The sequence below is a fragment of the Bombina bombina genome, chromosome 5 (assembly GCF_027579735.1).
Source record: "Bombina bombina isolate aBomBom1 chromosome 5, aBomBom1.pri, whole genome shotgun sequence".
NCBI lineage: Eukaryota > Metazoa > Chordata > Amphibia > Anura > Bombinatoridae > Bombina > Bombina bombina.
Window position 1 is genome coordinate 647,616,457 of NC_069503.1, and position 21,259 is coordinate 647,637,715.

The following is a 21,259-nucleotide window of genomic DNA, read 5'->3' on the forward strand; positions in this document are numbered from 1 at the left end:
TGCTGTCTTTTTTTTTTTTTTGGCCCATGTGACTTTACACGTGCAAGAAAATGTCACAATTAATAAGTATAGCAAAATAAGTTCTCCTAGAACAGTGTTTCTCAATTACAGTACGCGTGACCTATAAACAGCCCAGATTTGTATAGGCAAAGCAATCAGCTGATGTATGGGAGCAAGTTATTAGCCATGGTTACTAATTAGCTGATTATTTCACCTGTGCGTGTTAAGGGTCCTGAGGAATGGAATTGAGACACACCTTCCTAAAGGTAATTCATATTAACCATGCATAGGAAAGGAACTTTTATATGAAAATAAAAACCTATTTAGTGCTTTTGAGCAGCAAAAAACATTTTCATTAAGTACATAAAAAAACCAACAACTTACAATAAAACATTTTACTGACTGTCTTGAATAACATTGTTCAATTTTCCCAATGTAAAGCATTGAGGTGATTTTGTGAGCCTATTGTATCTGAAAAGGATTAGATAATAGGCAGAACAGTGTGGTTAATTAATGGACTGGCATTTAAAAAAAATATCTAAATCCTTCAAGGGACATGAAACTCATTTGCAGATTGATGATATTATTTTAAACAACTTTCCAATTTACTCATATTATCTAATTTGCTTCATTCTCTTTCTATCCATTGTTGAAGGAGCAGTAATGTACTATATGCAGCTAGCTGAAAGCCAATAACAAGAGGCATATATGTATAGCCACCAATCAGCAGTTTCTGAGCCTACCTTGGTGTACTTTTCAACAAATGATACAAAAAGTACAAAACAATTATATAACAGAAATAAATTACAGCTAGATTACGAGTTTTGAGTTATAGTGAAAAAGCAGCGTTATTAGGTTATAACGCTGCTTTTTCACTACCGCTGGTAATACGAGTCTTGCAGATTTTGGGGCACCGCAAACTTTTTTGGCCTTACCGCAAATCAACTTAGGCAAATTGCGTATAGTCCAATGGGATTGTAATAGCGCCGGTATTACAAACTTGTCCTGGGAGGCCAAAAAGTTAGTGGTACACCCTATCCCGTCAAGGTTCGTAACACATTCTAAAGTCAGTAGTTATGAGTTTTACGCTACAAAGCTGTAGCATAAAACTCATAACTAAAGTGTTACAAAGTAAACTAACACCCATAAACTACCTATTAACCCCTAAACCGAGGCCCTCCCGCATCGCAAACACTAAAATACAATTATTAACCCCTATTCTGCCCTCCCGGACATCGTCGCCACTATAATAAACATATTAACCCCTAAACCACCATACTCCCGCATCTCAAACACTAGTTAAATATTATTAACCCCTAATCTGCCGCCGCAATGTTGCCGCCAACTACATAAATTTATTAACCCCTAATCTGCCGCTCTCGACATTGCTGCCACTAGAATAAACATATTAACCCCTAAACCACTGCACTCCCGCATCGCAAACACTAGTTAAATATTATTAACCCCTAATCTGCTGTCCCTAACATTGCTGCCACCTAGCTGCATTTATTAACCCCTAATCTGCCGCCCCCAACGTCGCCGCCACTATACTAACGTTATTAACCCCTATCCCTAACCCCCCACTTACAGTTTTGAAGAGCTGACATCCATCCTCAACGAAGCCGGGAGAAGTCTTCATCCAAGCGGCAAGAAGTCCTCAACGAAGCCGGCAGAAGTGATCCTCCAGACGGGCAGAAGTCTTTACTCAGACGGCATCTTCTATCTTTATCCTTCTGACGCGGAGCGGCTCCATCTTCAAGACATCCGGTGCAGAGCATCCTCTTCAATCGACGGCTTCTTCAACTTTGAAGGTTCCTTTAAATGACATCATCCAAGATGGCATCCCTTAGATTCCGATTGGCTGATAGAATTCAGCCAATCGGAATTAATGTTGAATTAAGGTTGAAAAAATTATATTGGCTGATGCAATTAGCCAAAAGGATTGAGCTTGCATTCTATTGGCTATTGGAACAGCCAATACAATGTGATCTCAATCATATTGGCTGTTTGGATCAGCCAATAGGATTGAAGATGGAGCCGCTCCGCGTTGGAAGGATGAAGATAGAAGATGCCGTCTGGGTGAAGACTTCTGCCTGTCTGGAGGCTCACTTCTGCCGGCTTCGTTGAGGACTTCTTGCTGCTTGGATGAAGACTTCTCCCGGCTTCGTTGAGGATGGATGTTGGCTCTTCAAAACTGTAAGTGGATCTTTGGGGGTTAGTGTTAGGATTTTTTAAGGGTGTAATGGATGGGTTTTATTTTTAGATTAGGGGTTTGGGCTGCAATAGAGCTAAATGCCCATCCAAATGCCCTTTTCAGGGCAATGGGGAGATTAGTTTTTTTATTTAGGATTTTATTTGGGGGGTTGGTTGTGTGGGTGGTGGGTTTTACTGTTGGAGTGGTTGTTTGTATTATTTTTTACAGGTAAAAGAGCTGATTTCTTTGGGGCAATGCCCCGCAAAAAGCCCTTTTTAAGTAGCTAGCTTAGGGTTTATTTTATAGGTAAGTATTTAGTTTTAAACAAGAATTATTTAGTTATTAACAGTAAGTTTTATTTAGATTTATTTAAATTATATTTAATTTAGGGGGGTTAGGGTTAGATTTAGGGTTATGGATTAATAACTTTAGTATAGTGGCGGCGACGTTGGGGCGGCAGAATAGGGATTAATAAATGTAGGTAGGTGGCGGCAATGTTAGGGGTGGTAGATTAGGGGTTAATAATATTTAACTAGTGTTTGCGATGCGGAAGTGTGGTGGTTTAGGGGTTAATATGTTTATTATAGTGGCGGCGATGTCCGGAGTGGCAGATTAGGGGTTAATAAGTATAATGCAGGTGTCAGCAATGTCGGGGGCAGCAGATTAGGGGTTAATAAGTGTAAGAGTAGGGGTGTTTGGACTCGAGAGTCATGCTAGGGTGTTAGGTCTAAACATAAATTTAGTTTCCCCATAGGAATCAATTGGGCTGTGTTACTGACCTTTACGCTGCTTTATTGCAAGTGTTAGACTTTTTCTCAGCCGGTTCTCCCCATTGATGTCTATGGGAAATCATGCATGAGCACGTACAACCAGCTCACTGCTGACTTAAGCAGCGCTGGTATTGGAGTGCGGTATGGAGCTCAATTTTGCTCTACTCTCACTTCTTGACTTTTAACGCTGGGTTTATGAAAACCTGTAATACCAGCGCTGTAGGAAAATGAGCACCCCTAATAACACCCCTAATAAAGCAAAACTTGTAATCTGGCCGTTAGAAAGTTATTTAAAATTGAATGCTCTATCTGAATCATGTAAGAAAAAAAGGGTTTCATGTCTTTTTCACAAACTCACTTCATTAGTTTCTAACACTCATTTGGATGGACTGAATTCTAGCCCATTGATAAAAAAAAATACTTGTAAATCTATTGCTTTGTGCTATTAATTGTAGATGTTCAACCTTTAAGGGTGTCATAATCTTAAGTAAGAGGATAGCAGATTCATGAAGAATATGAGCAAGCATTTTTTTACAGAAAGTGCGGTAGATTCATGGAATAAACTTCCAAAAGAGGTGGTAAACAGAGGGACTGTAAAATTAAATTCCAAAATACCTGGAACATGCATAAGGTTATCCTAAGAACAGTAACATGTTTTTCACCACTAGAGGGTGTTAGTTCATGTGTTTCACATAGATATCATTAAAATAATGGACAGTCTGCAGGGACTTAGATACAAGATAGATTCAATGAAAAGTCCAGAATCCCTTAATGATAGAAAGTTAAAAAGTTAAATACTTTATAAAATCAACCGTTTTAAAAGCACTATTAGAAACGCCTAACAAACAAGCTTTTGTTTTGGCACACACTCTGATTACCAGCTATCAGCTATATATATATATTTATTTTTTTTCAATTTGTATGCTGCCAAGATCTGGATGTCATATGATATTACCATTACACATTCATCCTTAGTGTGTCATATATGTAATTATATTTTTGGATTGTAGGTTCACCACTTAGCTTGCATCTTATTCAACCCTTCCTATATTAGATACAAGATAATCACAGAGGTAAAAAGTGTATTTATATAACTGCGTTGGTTATGCAAAACTGGGGAATGGATAATAAAGGGATTATCTATCTTTTTAAACAACAAATATTCTGGTGTAGACTGTCCCTTTAATAAAATGTTTAAGCAAACATCATGTTCACCTATAAATATATTAATATACAAGTACTTTTATTTGAATTTTTACTTAAAGAAGGTTGGTAGAAAATTCCAAGTTTTTTGGAATCATATTCTTCCAATAAGTTTTTTCTGAACAATGACAAATATACATTGAACCTTCATTCTATATAACAGTTAAAATTAATATATATGTATGTATAACTTGTTTTATTCATTTCTCTCATTATATCAGATTAATCATAAATAGTGGATTAAATAAAACAACCCGAATGAAAGCACAGATAAGGAGAAACAAACCGAGTTGACTCTCTCGGTGAAGGTGTTTACAATATATTTTGAATAAATTATGATTGCAAATAGACAAGAAACAAACCGAGTTGACTCTCTCGGTGAAGGTGTTTACAATATATTTTGAATAAATTATGATTGCAAATAGACAAATTGCTTCAAATACATTTTATGAAATTATATATGAATGGAAAGTTTCCATAGTGAGCCCTCCCCCAAACAATTGAGGAATACTTCTTGATCTAAATGGTATACAGTCATGTTAATAAATCTCCATGTTCCCATAATACCTTTTAAATGTTGTCCCTTTCTAGAGCCAAAAATGGACAAGAACGTATTAACATTTCTTAGCATCCCAGGTTTTCATATATATTTAAAGGTGCCAAATACATCAAGACTGTGTAGGAGAGTTTCCTGTGTAGGAGAGAAGAATAGATAGATGGAAAACAGCGGATAATCTTAGAATTAAATCTACCCTTCCAGCAGAGAAATGATTGGGTTAAGAATGATTTTACACTAAAGCAAAATAGAAACTGGAGACAATAACTTTTAGAGAGCTGATAGCTAACTTTTTTTTTTTTACCATATTAAATAATATATTTTTCTGAAAAGATAAGGACACTTTCAGCTAAACAAAATAGCCTTTTAACTAAATATTTCAGAATATGTATTTCAGAATCAAACATTCAGAATTAGAAATGAATTTAATGAAAGCAATTTCAATACTTTGTAATGTGATATCCATCTAGGATCATTCTCTGTGATGAATAGTCCTGGTGATTAAAAAAATGGGATTGTCAATTCTGTACATATTTTTGTTATTGTCTTACATTGGACATTTTATTGTGAGTTTCTACCATAGTTAGGCTGCTGGGTTGAATTTTGTCATGATGTTGACCTTATCTGAAACAAAGATAAGTTCTTCACATCCAGAATTTTCTTTTAATGTAATTTCCTAAACATTTTTTTAGAAAAGAGAAATAATAGCTAACCGCCAAGTTGGCCTACAGTATGCTTTCCTAAAAATAAAAATACATAAATAATAAATCTGATTCCCTCTGATTCTGAAGTACGAGGGCCTCTTGTGCATATGTTTAAGTCACTGTCAAACGAAAAGTTACCATGTAATCATATTCAGACAATGACCTGATGATTTTGAGTTTCCTAATTGCTTACATTATTACAAAAACTCTATAGTGCCCTCAAAACATTTATGTTCAGGGTAACACAAAGAAACAAGCACTGTCTGATAATCTTGGATTTTGTTCAACTTAACTTGCCAACCAAAAGTATGTGATGGCCTCAGCAACAGGTGTGACGTCTTCAGAAATAGTTTCTTTCTCAAAGGGAGATTAACTACAAAGTCACAATCCAGAAAATGAGTTAAATTAGAAAGGAATTTAGAGAGTTTCATGGTATTATTTTCCAATTCATGTTTTTGACTGCTCTGATATAGTACTTTGAGGATAAATGATGATAATGGTGTGCTGAAAAGCCTTAAAGATGATTAGATAAGAAAAATATTTCAGGCGTCATCCAAATTTGGGAGATGTGTCTAATTAGTACCTTCATCCTGAAGATCTTAAGATGTTTGTACTTTAAGCATGATGTGCATTTGAATGATGAGTGATTGGCATAATGTTCAATTTTAAATAAGGAGTTAACAGTATTTCAAAGAAAATCTACACTTTGTGGTGCTCAGTATTGTTAAAGAAGGAAAAATGAGACTATGAGGTTGATTTATTAAGCAGTGAATATTGCATTGAAGCCCCATTGTTTCTGGTCCACCAGAAACGAATGTTAAGAAGCAGTGATCGTAAGACCGCTGCTCCTTAACTTCCTTTTAGGTGGCAGACTGAAATCTTTCCAATCCGATTGGGATGATTGATGGCTCCTGCTAACGGCAGGGACAATTGGCCGCCGGTAGCAGGGGGCGGCATTGCACAAGCATTTCACCAGAAATGCTTGTGCAATGTTAAATACCAACAGCGTATGTTGTTGGCATTTAGCAAGGTCGAGCGGACATGATTCGCTACAGCAAATCATGTCTACTTGAACATTAATAAATTTACCCCAATAATTCTTGTCCTTGAAGGTCAAAAAGATTTTTTTTTTTTTAATTAAACCTTGTTTTTTTTACAAAGAGAGAAAAGTACAACTGGACTAAAAGAGGCTGCTCCGGGGTGGTAACTCGCTATAGAGCAAGTTAGTGACGGTCCTGTCAGAGCGCTTCTTTCTTTGTATGCAAACTTTGTTATTGTTGCTATTTGTGAAGTTCTGCAATACAGAATCTAGGTTTATGGAGAACCCAAAAGTGGGTATAAAGTGGGCAAAATACCCACTTCAGTTGTTCTCTCTTTAGATGCCAGTAAGTCATCATTTTTAAAATGATGTTCAATTCATATATACAGTAAATAACTCGTAACTGCCATACACCTTGCCACTTATATTATGTGCCCTATTTATGAAGATGCATAAGCAACTTTGGGCTTTTTCAGAGTAGGCTTACTCATGCATGCCTTCAACCAAAGTTTAGAAGCACCTGTTATATAATCATTGCTTCTTAATGTGTTCACAAACTCAGAAGTTGTGGATGTCAGTCAATCTGGACTCATTTGCCAGGACTGGCTGACAAGACCTGCTCTTAAGAAATTGGTTTTGCAGAAGCAGGGGGCAGGGTCTCATGCAAACCTATTTTCTGGCAGCTGATACTGCTCTGGAGTATCTATCTATCAGTATGTCTGTCTGTCCCTTTATCTATATATCTGCCTGTCTATCTATCCATCTGGGCAACATTAGATGTGGCATGCTAATGATAGTGTGGGATGCTATAAGCAATATATTTCTGGACTGTACTAACATTAGTACTCAACTAAACATCTTGATATTACAAGTTTATGATAAATCCTATTTACCAGAGAAGGGTTAGCACAGTGCAACCTTTTTTTTTTTTTTTTTTTTTTTATAATTTATTTTATTGAGGTTTCAAAAAAGCAGAACAGAAGCAAATTTTTACAGGCAATTGTAGGTGAGACATGCAAACAAGTAGTACACAAGACCAAACCACATCACCTATTCTAGAATACAAGGTACAGTTTACAAACTAAATGGCCTGTGACATAATCAACCTCATTTTTATTAATTAGAAATTCCCCAAACAAAAGAAGGCCACTCTTGGACCTTTGTAATCTCTTTTACCTTAGGAGGGGGAAACTAGTGATACTCAAAAGGCCACTTTTGGGCCTTATTGCTATGACACATGCTTATCTATAAAATTAATTGTGTCGGGCCACTCTTGAACCCTGATGTATAAGCAATATGAGAGGCTAGGCACAACTAAGTTACATTAATAGCTGCAGAACCAAATTGGAATTAATAGATGGAATTTCATCATAATATCCCACTTTACTAATATGTGTTACATTGGGAGAATAGGTGGACTCTGATGGCCTTTCTAGTGCCTTAGGAGATATACTTGATTACTAACACATATGGCTCTTCATTAAAGACCCACCTTATCACATGTCCTATATTCACAACAACACTGTCTTATAAGTAAAAAACTATGTTAAAAATAACTATATATATTATGATCATACTAGCCCATTTTACATAGGTAAAATAAGTAAGGCATACCTCTATAAATCTATCATCTGCAAACAGATGTATGCAATAAAAATAAAGCAGCTAAATATGCTAGGCTAATGAGTCAATAGTAGATTAAACATATGATAGTAAAAATAAACACTGTACAGCTTTATACCTCATGTGGTTATTTCTAAGGATATAAAAAGAGGCATATCACCAACTAAACCCACATAGTAAATTGAATTATGCTGGCAGGAAAATTTTTGGCAGTCATATAAAATAAATAGCTGGTAATGACATGAAAATTATATTCAGTGTTACCCCTACTCAATACTCCGTATGGGAATATATTAAACTAAATGGAAACAGCTTAGCTTTATGGTATGTTAGAATGTACATCGATATTCATGTGAGAGATCCAAACATGCAACAATACTGTTCAGTGTAAAAACTAGTCTCTGATTTAGACTTTGATTATACCCATTCTATCTAAGGAGTCAGATTAAACCAAACATTAAAGCTTTAAGGAGGGCAACATCACTTATGTTCGAAGCTAGGTAAAACAGCGTTGGAGAGTTAAGTTAACAAATAAACAGGGGTCATTATTCCTAGGGGTCTCTTAGATAATCAGAAGGGACTTCATCATTACAAAAGACTCCAGACTGGAACTCCTGTTAAATGTTCATTATCCTGATACCTGTGGTAGGTGTATAATCCCTTTATATCTAATTAAGTTACATAGCCGGATAATATGGTGGAGGGGGACACAGTCAAACACCTCCGGCAGTCTAGTCATCCAATTCAGCAGCATGATCCGAAATGACAGTACATCCCCAGCACCGCTCATTTTCAGATGTAAACATTAACGGTGATGGGAAATTGCTCCACAGAGTCAGCCTATACCAGTATGTCCCAGAAATTGCACACAACCCGCCGGTGGGGTTGGATTCCATATGGCCTGATAGACAGTGGGGTTTCGTAGCCCAATGGAGCTTAATGAAGCACTTCCAGCGCTCAGACCCTCTACTGCAGCTAAGCTGATCCTACTCACAGTATACGGGTCTCTGGAAGCAAGGAAAGCCCGCCTAGACATATCTCCACCTAGCGGATCAGGCCCTTTATATCGGCTGTGTGGTGAGAGGAGTGTTAAGGAGACCTGGTTTGATTTTCGCCGCCATCTTCTCCCACGCCCGGTCCTCCAAGGTATATGGCCCCCTTTAGGCCACAACCTCAGTGGCAATGTTCCGATTGTAACTTTAACCGGAGGGGCAGGTAAGTTAGTTACGGTGTGAGAGGGTGGAAGGGATATCTCAGCTCTTAGCAAGACCTCTGGAGGTGCCAAAGAAAGTCGGTCCTCATCTTCTTGTGGGGCGGACTGAGGTCGAGTGCTGAGCCCACTGGATATTAAGGAGGACAGTTTCTGAAAATGTTCTTCCAGTAAGGAGATAAATGCAGCTTCTGTTAGGCAAATATTGAGTGCCATAGCGCAGTGTTTAGAGAAGGACAGCTTAGTAAGCTGTTGTACCCGGATCGCCGGGGGGGTTAGGTGACGGTCGGGCCTGGTTCTGGGCCGCCTCTGCGTACCTCACCGTTCCAGTATAACAGGGAAGAAGTTAGCTCCACTTTTTAGGTCAAACTGATCAGTAGGATCTATGATTTAGATATATAACACTTTCGACCGTAGGTGATGCCGTAGTCAGATGATATGCAATGGAAATATCAATCCAGCTCTTCAGCCCCTGAAATATGCTGCCATCATGGCCGCCGCCCGGAAGCATCCCCGCAACCTTTACTTTCAATGGATATGGTGACCACTCTAAATATTGTTTAAACTCTTTTTATCAAAAATAAATACAATTTTAATATATGTGTGGCACAATTATTGGCACCCCTACGAATTCATAGAAAAATATATTTGAAGTAAATTCCCATTGACATTTTACATTTTGTAGTACACCTAATGACTAGGAACAGGGATATAAATATGAGGTAACACATAGGCCAAATTCCCTTAGTCATTCTTCACAATGGGTAAGACCAAGGTATATGGCTGTGATGTGCGGCAAAAAGATGTTGAGCTTCAGAAAATGGGAAGTGTCGATAACAAAATAGCAAAATCATTGAAAATGCCCATTTTCACTATCAGGACAATCCACTATCATGGTTCCTGTCAACTTGAAATGTTATGAATAACCCTGGAAAAGGACATATGTTTATATTGTCATAATGCATTGTGAAGAGTTCAAGCTGCCAAAATATCTCCAAGGATCACATCTGCATCTTCAGGTTAGAAAAGTCCAAAACTACAATCCGATATCATGACAAGTTATTTGAAAGGATTTCAAGAAAGAGTCTCTACTCTTATCCAAAAAAAAAAAAAAAAACTCAGGTGTCTTCAGTTTGCCAGACACTACTGGAACTTCAAATGGGTTCGGGTTCTATGGTCAGATGAAACCAAAATAGAGTTTTTTGGCAATAAACACCAGAGGTGGGTTTGGCGCACACATAGATGTAGCCATATGAAAAATTACCACATGCCCACGGTTAAAAATGATGGTGGCTATTTAATGTTTTGGGGTTGTTGTTCTGCCAGAGAACCTGGACATTTTGTTAGGCTACATGGCATCATGGACTCCTGTGGGTTCAACTAAAGATACGAGTCCACCAGCTTTGGCCTCAAAATTTGAAGGATCTGGAGAGATTCTCTTTCACAGCCCTCTTTGCTCATATTTACCAAGGGTGATAATATTAGTAGAGAGCATTATATATTTATTGAAAACTGAGTTGGTCACTTTTTTTGTTTGTTTTTTATCACTAAACAAAAAAGTGACCAACCGGTGGCCCATCCCCTGCAGTTCAAGTTAATTGATCACGTGAACATACTACCAAGGGGAGGGGACAGACATCGAAAATGTCTTTGTTTAGAGTCAAAATGGATGTATAAACGCAACACCCTTTGCCCAGTGGGACATAATGTTAGCCTGGAAAAAAATGTGAACTAGCAATTGACCTTTTAATGATGACCATTCTGATATCATAGAACTTTCAAGTTTTGTGGACCTCTAAGAATGAGAATATCACTATCCATATTTTATGAGAGCAACCAAATCCACTAAATTGACATTTGAATATTGCATGTACTTCTCCCTCTCTATTAGACTAATATATCTATTATTCATACCCTAGGTCAGTTATCTTACCCATTATAGATAGACGATTGCCCCTACTATACTATGCCCCTAAGGGGGATGGGCACTCGCACATAGCTTGAGGCAATATAGTGATGGCCATATTCAAATTATGTCCTCCTTGATAGAGTTTAGCACAATATACAACAGTGTACTCGGTCCCCTTTGGTAATGTATAGCTTACATACATATAGTTAAACAACACATAGTCCATTTACCAATTGTGGGGATATACACATATAATAACGCTCACTGCAGGCTGACTGTCATATTAGATTGTGTCCCATTATCTCCGCTAACATATTTAGTGTAATGTATTTAACACTCCCTTATGTGCTCTATATATGGGTTGCAGATAGAAGCTGTAATTGAAATGTTATATGTGTTGTTATTTTTACAGTAGGGGTTGCTGCATTTTTATAGTAGGGGTTGCTATATAGTGTAAAGCAAGGGCTGCTGATAGAAATTTTCAAATCTTTGCTGTAGGTATTATATATTATATTTTTTTGCTATGTAATGTTTCAACCAATATGTTTCCCCTAATGCCTCTCCCCTAATAATCAGTCTTTAAGAAGACTCTAACATGGAGGCATGCTATTATGAATTTAAACCAGTGGTGGCGCTGGCACTATCTAATGAGAGAATAGGATAGGAACGCCATGTAGGTATCCATGACAATGGCGGGTAACATCCCTGGGATGTCCCCTAGTGATGACGTCAGAGGTACATGACAGGGTGAGCACAAACACGGCGGTGTAACACGCCTGTAACATTGTATACAGAGGATCTAGAAGTCTAAGCCATAAGGTAAACTCTCAAAGAATATGATTTAATAGCCTCTGATATTTACTAACAGACCTATAGGAATATGACATTGATAAACTTGTATCTGATATGTGATAGGGACTTTAACCCCGTGACCTTTTATAATGGGAGTGAATGGGAAGCTGACTATTCGCAAGCACTCTTTGTATTTAACATGATCACTTTACATCATATATATGGATTGTTGTGGAAGATAGATTCAACATATATTGATTTTGTGGTTTGCTTTAAATGTAATGTGTATTCAGTGATGTCATTGTTTACTTGGAGGATCGCCATGACTACGGTTGTGGTGCAATTTTTCTCACTGGTGGCGGGGCTTATACTTTTTGAATTACCACTTGTTTTTGCTTGTTATATTAAACTTCACTTGTTCACTTGTCCTGGCCGCATTACTGTTCTCAGCCCGTTGCCCTGGTTACCGGACGTGCTTTATTTTTTAGCAACGCCGCATCTGGTAACCACGGTAACAGGCTGACCCTGCGCAGTGGTGTGGCCAGCACGCCAGGGAGTTTCCGGGTTGGCGGCGTGGGTGTTTGGTGGAGGGTACATATTGAGTAAGGTACTTGCACTTTTTTACTTTATGTGGTCTGAGGACGGGGATAATATCCCCGAAACATCACTGCTATGATTGAATAAACTATATGTTTTCATTTGCAAAGACACGGTGAGTGCTTTTCATTACGCTTGTTTGGAACACTGTTAAATGCGTCCTGGGCAGCTGACTTTTGAAAGTGTGTGCAGAGTCCTGAAGAGGAGTTTTGTGTTATTTTGGCTCTTTTTGTACGCTAAATTGTTGAACTTTTCTAATCCGAACTACTCTCAGTTACTTTGATTTTATTATGGAGACATCTGATCCTTTGTCTGATACTACAGGGGGTGTAAGTGAGGAAATTCAAGGGGTACTGTATTTAACTACACTGAAGATGATGCAGACAAAGAGCTAAAGGAACAGCCCACGCATCTATACACCAAATGGTTGAATTTAAGAAAAAGAAAGATTGACTTTTCCTGTATGGGTTATTCCTGTTGGAATACCATAGAATTGTTTTTATCCCTAGGGGTTTCAGAGTCAAACATATCCCTATTATAGGGAGGAACAACACTGCCTTTTGCATAAGGTGGTGCAGCATTTTGAACAAGTGCTCGTTAGATCTTGCTTTTGGTGATTGAGGAAGTAAGAGCATTAATGTCTAAAGCTGAAGCTGAAATACAACATTTTGAGGAAACGTACAAACCTACCTTAGAAGCTGATCAGGAACATAACCGGCTAGAGATATTAAATAAACAAGTGCAGAAATTTGAGGCAGAATTGATTAACTTTAAAAACCGTAAGTGGGATACGGTTTCTTTGGACTATAAAGAGAAAAGGGTTTATAGGTGGTTGCTCTCCACTGATGAACGACAGGCATTGATTGATAACAGGCCTAAAAGACCCCACTATTACAGGCCATGCAAAATTACCATGGTAGATACTTCTGGTAATAGTTCAGACTCAGATGTACCCTCTAATTTAGGTACACAGAAGGGAGCCTATACAGGCGGAGTGGTGACACAATCAAAAAACTGGGAGGCACAAGACACATGTCAGGAGAGGGGGTGGTATGTGAAAGACCACCAAGAGCAAGGCGCAGAATGCAGACCCTGACATTGTGATTAACCTGCACTCTTACCAATTGTCAGCTCTAGAGTCTAGAATATTAAACAAGGGCCTCTCTTTCATTTCTACAACATTCCTCAAACCATTTTGATATGTTCATTGATGTACAAAAATGTTAACGGAATTTGAGAACCAAGGAGCATTTTGATATGACTTCAAGATATTCTACTATAAGGGACACCACACAGTTGAAACAAAAAGCCGATATGATCCGATTAGCTTGAATCCCAGTATTAAGACCTAAACTAGGTTGCTATCGGAACAGAAAAATTAGATGTGTGCACTGGCTAAACCACAGTGTGGAAATAATATGTCAGGAGAAGAGAGGATGGCTTTGGAAATGTTAAACAATAGAAAGGACCTGGTCTTCAGGGAAGCAGATAAGGGGGGTGCATTGGTCATACTTGACTATGCTTACTATCAGCAAGAAATATTATTACAATTGGAGGATGAGAGCACCGATAAACAACTTCCCCCTGACCCCACAAAACTATTCAAGTTACAGATTGATCAGGTCCTAAACCAGGCTTTCCAGGACGGATGGCTGAATAAGAATGATGCGGGCATTATGAAAGTACAACATCCTGGCATCCCAGCCTTCTACACCTTGCCTAAGATACACAATCATTCCACTCGTTCACCGGGCAGACCAATAGTGTCATCCATTGGGTCCCTCTTACAACCAATTGCCATATTCCTTGACAATATCTTGCAACCACTGGTACGCAATATGCCCTCACTCCTTCTGGATTCAATGAGCCTGATTAAAGAGATGAAGTTGCTTCCGACAATCGAAGAACCCTTATTACTGGTGACACTTGATGTGGTGAGCCTGTACACAGTGATTCCTCATGTAGAGGGACTCATGGCTATTCAAACACTGTCATATTAAGTACTTTAGGATACATTAACGATTTGTTTCTGCTGTGGGGTGGTACTGAATTGGAGTTGCAAAATTGGTTTCAAGACCTTAATGCAACGATTCCTTCCCTTCAATTTAAGATGACTTGTCACCAACAAACAGTCGACATTCTGGACTTGAGAATATATATTGAAGAAGGTCAGCTACATACAACTCTATTCAGAAAGGAAACAGATAAGAATTCCTTACTTAAGTCGATGAGTTATCATCCACCATCATTAAAAAATGCCCGGGAACAGCTGGGAGAAATAAAGACCAGATTCTTGCAAAGAGGCTATCGAGGAAAATACATTCAACAGCATTTCCGGACCTTTGAGAACATGGATTAAGACACAGCTTTGGGGACGTCCATACCACAATATAGGGGTGAGAGAATGATGTTTACAACAGCCTATATATCTGACAAAAGAGAATTACCTCAAATGGTGAAGAATAACTGGAATATTGTGGAAACAGATAAGAACTTGCCTTTTAAAGGGATGCAGCACCCTCAAGTGGGATTCAAGAGATCACGATCCATTAGGGACATTTTAGAAAAGGTGGACCCAGTACACAATTGCAGGACTACTACCTGGCTGTTATAGATGTGCCAGGTGCATGACTTGTAATGGTCTACTAACCACAAAATTCTTTACCCACCCAGGTACCAATCGCTGATATACTATCCGGCATAGAGTAACCTGCACAACTAAATTTATTGTATATGTGTTGCATTGTCCATGTGGGTTATTCTATGTTGTAAAAACAGTTGGATGATCTCTGGACGCGTATGGCCAACCATCGCACTACAATTAGAGCTGTTATAGAGAAAAAGGGGTCTGAAAAACCCGTAGCACGCCACTTTGACTGGCCATACTGTTGCTGATTTGAGATACTTGATCATTGATCACATCCCACCTCCTCTGAGAGGGGGGGATAGGGGCAGAATGTTGGTGCAGTGCAAGTCCAGGTGGATATTCAACCTGGGTACTTTGGTGCCTGGCGGTTTGAATACACACCTGTACTGGCATTGTTTCCTTTAAAAGATGGCCACTTTTAGGATATGCACAATATGGATGATTTAGATTGAGACTATTATGTGATAATAGACCAGATAGCATCTGATGTTTAGCTAAGTATAGCATTGATCGTGTATGTATTTTTCATTATCCATGATGTCTCTCTCACTTTATTTATTTTTTAGCAACACCATATCTGGTAACCCTGGCAATGGGCTGAGTCTGCGCAGTGGTGCGGCCAGGATGCTGTGGAGTTTCCGGTTTGGCGGCTTGGAGGTGTTTGGGGGAGGGTACATATGGAGTAAGGTAGATGCACATTTTTACTTTATGTGGTCTGAGGACAGGGATAATATCACTGCTATGATTGAATAAACTATATGTTTGTATTTGCAAAGACCCGGTAAGTGCTTTTCATTACACTAGTTTATATATATATATATATATATATATATATATATATATATATATATATATATATATATATACTATATATATATATATATATATATATATAAATACTTCCAAAAATCAGGGACTCACTGGACTTTTCTTAAAACTTAGAATTTTATTTCAGTAACTTAAAAGACAAACATTTCGGCACTACATTGTGCCTTTGTCAATGTCATAACAAAAACAAGAACCAGAGTGCAAAATCAATTGATTTTGGGGTGTGGAGCTGCACTCTGGTTCTCATTTTTGTTATGACATTGACAAAGGCACAATGCAGTGCCGAAACTTACTGAAATAAAATTATAAGTTTTAAGAAAAGTCCAGTGAGTGCCAGCTTTTTGGAAGTATTTGGATTTTATGACAGCAGTGCACCTTGGCATTACTTATGGTTTGATTGTGCAATCCTATCTAAGACTATATATATATATATATATATATATATATATTTAATAAAAAGAACATAGGAGTTTAAAATATTCCTAGTGCACCTTAGAGGAATTGATCTAGCACTGTGTTGGGTTAGAGCGCAAGCGTTAACTAAAAAGGATTTTTGTAGCATACCCAATATAATTCTATGGGGAAAGGCAGTTAGTGTGGTCATGATATCGAAAGTCCTGAAGTTAAAGTACTTGAGTCTTTTGCTCTTTCTAACTTTTTATTTTAAACTTGTAATATGTGTGCTAATCTGTCCTGCAACCATTTTTTAACTTAAGAATAGTTAGACCTTGAGCAAAACATAAAAAAATAAAAATAGCCCAACACTTGTAATCATGACCTGTCCTTCTGTCTACCTATCTATTTATGATATTTCATTGATCTATCAATGTACCAATTAATTGCATGATTGATACATTTAGTGAATCATCTATGTGTGAGCTGATTGATATTGCTATAATAACTTGAAAGTCTACTTTAAAGATACAAGCATTGAATCTAATGAGTAGACCAGGGCTGGGTGATTAGTGTGTAGTGAATTGTTCCTGAATTGTGATCCGTTTTTCCTTTGATTAGCAATGCAAAAAATTACATATTCTAACGGACTTCAGTATGCATTTTTTGCATTGGAATGTCTAATTTATGCTAATCATTCCTGGCAAATACTAGCTAAATCTAATTTCTTAAATGGAATCTATGTATTGGACACTACATTAGAATGACTATATATTATTTGTTTACTTGATGATAGCATTGGCTAAAAATATGTTTTTAGTTATTTATATATTATATAATAATAAACTAGTATTCACTTTGTAATATCCTCCTTATTTATACCTGTATTTGTTAATGTTTAATGAATTTTATTCTGACTCTCCATTTATGTCATTCACAGAATATATCCCTTATATAACTTCTTACATTACATTTTTGTCCTTGAACTATAGGCCCTTTAAGAGCAAATGTTGTGTCTTTAAAAAAAAAAAGTATTTTTAAAAATATCAACATGTTAATTATATTATTACTAACTCTTAAAAAAGCAAACTAATACTTCAGATTTCTTTAACATAAATTAAACCTTATTTGATTAGTTCAGTGCATAATGTAACTTTAAGAAATCCACAACTATATGCTTTGCTTTCTATTAGAATATTTATTTGGCAGTTAATTGCTGTGGGTAACACCTGTGCATCCGTTGTTGATATAAACTGTATGTATTTAACCTTTCAATGAATTATGTTTATTTACAAAATGTGATGATATTTATACAGCCGTTACTCAGGATAACATAATTTCTTTGACATATTTAAACTATATAGCAAATGTCAGCTGTATAAAACCTGGTGATTGTTTAAAAAAACAAAAAAGGAAAAAAAAGGTTAAAGGGGTGGAATTCATCTGTTTTCTTCTCCCATGGTCAACTATCTTCTGCTTTCATCTCCTGTGTTTTCTTTAATTTGTCTCCTGCTTTTTTAAAGTACATGAGGATGATAAAGATACATCAATTTAATAAAAAAGTGAAGTGATAGCCTCCCCTTCACCAATTGTAGCCTCCACTTCCCCATTTGTAGCCTCCACTTCCCCATTTGTAGCCTCCACTTCACCATTTGTAGTCTTCACTTCACCGCTTGTGGCCCTGAACTAAGCTTTTCTCTTTAATCATTTTAGCCTGTCTAACTCCACTTCTGATATAGTGCTGCATGAATACATCGTTCTCTGTTGCATCTTGGAACACCCAGGGAGATTTTTCATCTTGCACAGGGTGTTCTAGGATATGAGATTGTTACTGTACCATTGCATTCAGAAATATCATCAAAGTAGATTATTTGTTTTATCAGTTTATACAATGTTATGTGATGTAATAAGTAATCTCTTTAATTGTCATAAGCTCTTAATAACATAATATACCTCTATGTATAATATTTATTTTTGTACAAAGACCAACAAAGAATCAAGTCATATGATAATTAATAATATGTTATTTACAATCCAAAATGGGCAGCATTTTTTTCCCCATTATTGCTAAGGTAAAAAATTACACTATACTTTAAGGATTACTTTCTGTTATAATTTTTAAGCTAAACAACTAACATATTAAAGTTAATAAACATTAATTGAAACCTACTGACCTATATTTTCTCCAAAACAAAGTTTCATAACGTTCTAAAAGTTATATCTTTTATTCGCCGATGAAGTCACGTTATCCTGCCCACTATTTTCAGCACTGCATATTCAAAATACTTAAACCAATAACTTTGTGTTTAAAGCGCCATTTTGAAAACTAGGTATTGTAAACGGATTGGTACAGAGCAAAGGATACCCACGGAGTGGGTTTGGAAAACAATTCAATTTGCAGACAAGATTTCTGATATACGGTAGAGTTAATGAAATGCTATTGATAAAAAGCATATTTGGGTTAGTTAGTTAATAACAGGCATAGAAAATATTTACTTACAGTGGCCCTTTAATATGTGCAAGTCCTGTTTTGCTGATCACAATTCAAAGTCTCGATAGTTAACAACACATTTATGGCGCTATTTTTCACTTATCAAATTCTGAAGCTGAAAGAGTTTGATAGACTTCAGATAACACCTTTTGAATTCTTACCTAGTACCCAAATGGCTTTTACAATGGAACATCGGTTTTGCACAAATGTAAGCAACACTGACATTATCCCTGTCATATTGGAAAACTTTAGGAAACAATATCACTAAACAGATACAAATGATCAATTTACTGGCCCTTCAGTCTGTAATGCAATTGCTAACTCACAGAAATTTAAAAATTCTATGCTTTCGGGGGTTTTTTTTATTGCAGAATAGTAGATTAGGTTTTCAGGAGGGGCATTTATGGCAGAATCATTTTGGGATTATGATCCCCAGAAAAATCATACTGAAAATACATTCTGAAGTTCAGGAATCATCAACAACCAAAATCAAGTGCAAGATATGTTGTTCCATATAAAGTCTTTGGCATTAGTTGTAACCCAAAACATTTTGCATTCTCTTCTTAAAAATGCATTCAAATTATGTTGTTTTTTTTTTTTGTTATATACAAACATTCATATAACTTGTTTTATTATTAAAAAACAAGATGCAGGGATTATATGTAAATGGAATTAGAACAATTGCAAGAAGTACATACAAAAAACAAAGGTTTAATATAAGATTTGCTGCAGGAAATACTTATATTGCACACATTTGTCTTGATCAGACATTTGACTGAACTTTTCACTAATCACTATACATATATGTAATTTAGCCATAATTCAACAGAAAATCACATTCAATTAAACTGAGTGTTTTTGTTTGACTATTGCCTCTTTGTTTAATGCATATTTATTTAGCTGTAATAAAAAGTAGTATTTTCTTACTTATACTGGCACATTCTACATAGAAATATGTTTCAGAAGAAACCCTCAGGAGAATACATAAATTACCTTACCTTGTAGGTAGTTTTTATATTATTTTTTTTTATTTTGATTATTTGCCTTACAAATCTCATGTTTTTGGGGAAAATATTACATTCTGTTTATTTTCATTATTTTTTTTATGCTTAAGAAAGGAAAAAAACATTGATGGACATGTTGATATTGATCTAAAGAATAACTTGTAAAACCAAAATGCTGATATATATGCTACATGTAATGTTATTGCTATGTCATATTTTCAAATTTTTCATAAAAAAAAATAATTTGTCATACCATGATTCTTGTTTAATGCCCTGCTTTGATTGTTTTATTACTCATTCTGTGAACTAATTAGGTAGAAAGCTGTATTAATATTGACCTCTCATTAGCAGCTGCAACCAATAACCTTTCTCCATGGTATTTCTGCTTCCCAGATCTCATTATTTTTTGTTCATTTTTATGAGCAAACCTCGGAAAAAAAGATCTAATGCCAGACATTGCTATTGAATCTCTTTCTTTTAAGTATGCAGACCTTTCTCAGTGTACAACATTATATAATTTTAGATTGTGCAAAATCTTCACGTGTACTGAACTATAGCATCTGTATGCATTTGGTTTAAAGGGACATTCCAATTTACTTATATTATCTAATTTGCTTCATTATCTTGATCTACTTTTCTAAAAAGCATATCTAGATAGGCTTATTAGCTGCTGATTAGTGGCTGCACATAGATACCTCGTGTGATTGGCTCACCCATGTGCACTGCTATTTCTTCAACAAAGGATATCTAAAGAATAAAGCAAATTATATAATAGAAGTAAATTAGAATGTTGTTTAAAATTGTATTCTCTATCTGGATCATGACATCGTTTTTTTAAGTTTAATGTCCCTTTAACTAGTATTTAGCATTCTAAGCTTTGACCTTATGGCCAACCAGGTCCAACTATGCTCAACATTAGATGCTTTTAGTATAAAGAACTGTTAAAGCATTAAGGGAAGAACACATTTTTAATAGTGTGCTTGAAAACTGCCTTGCTTATTTGGACTAAATTGAATATTTATAGGGCAAAATTTATCATTGTGCAAAAGGACAGGATTCACATGTTGTGAACCTGTCTATATTCTATCGCAAATTGTGGGACACATATGTTCTCCATATTTACCATTGCACAAGCGAACACTTTTACAATGCTTTCTCTTTACCCTTGTGCAACCAATTGCATGACAGTAGGAGGTGATTGAAATTAAACTTGTGGGCGATCAAAAAAATTGGTTCGCTTTGTTTGGTTTCGATTTGGGCAGTAAAAAAAATTTATTTGAGACATTCGTAATAATTCGG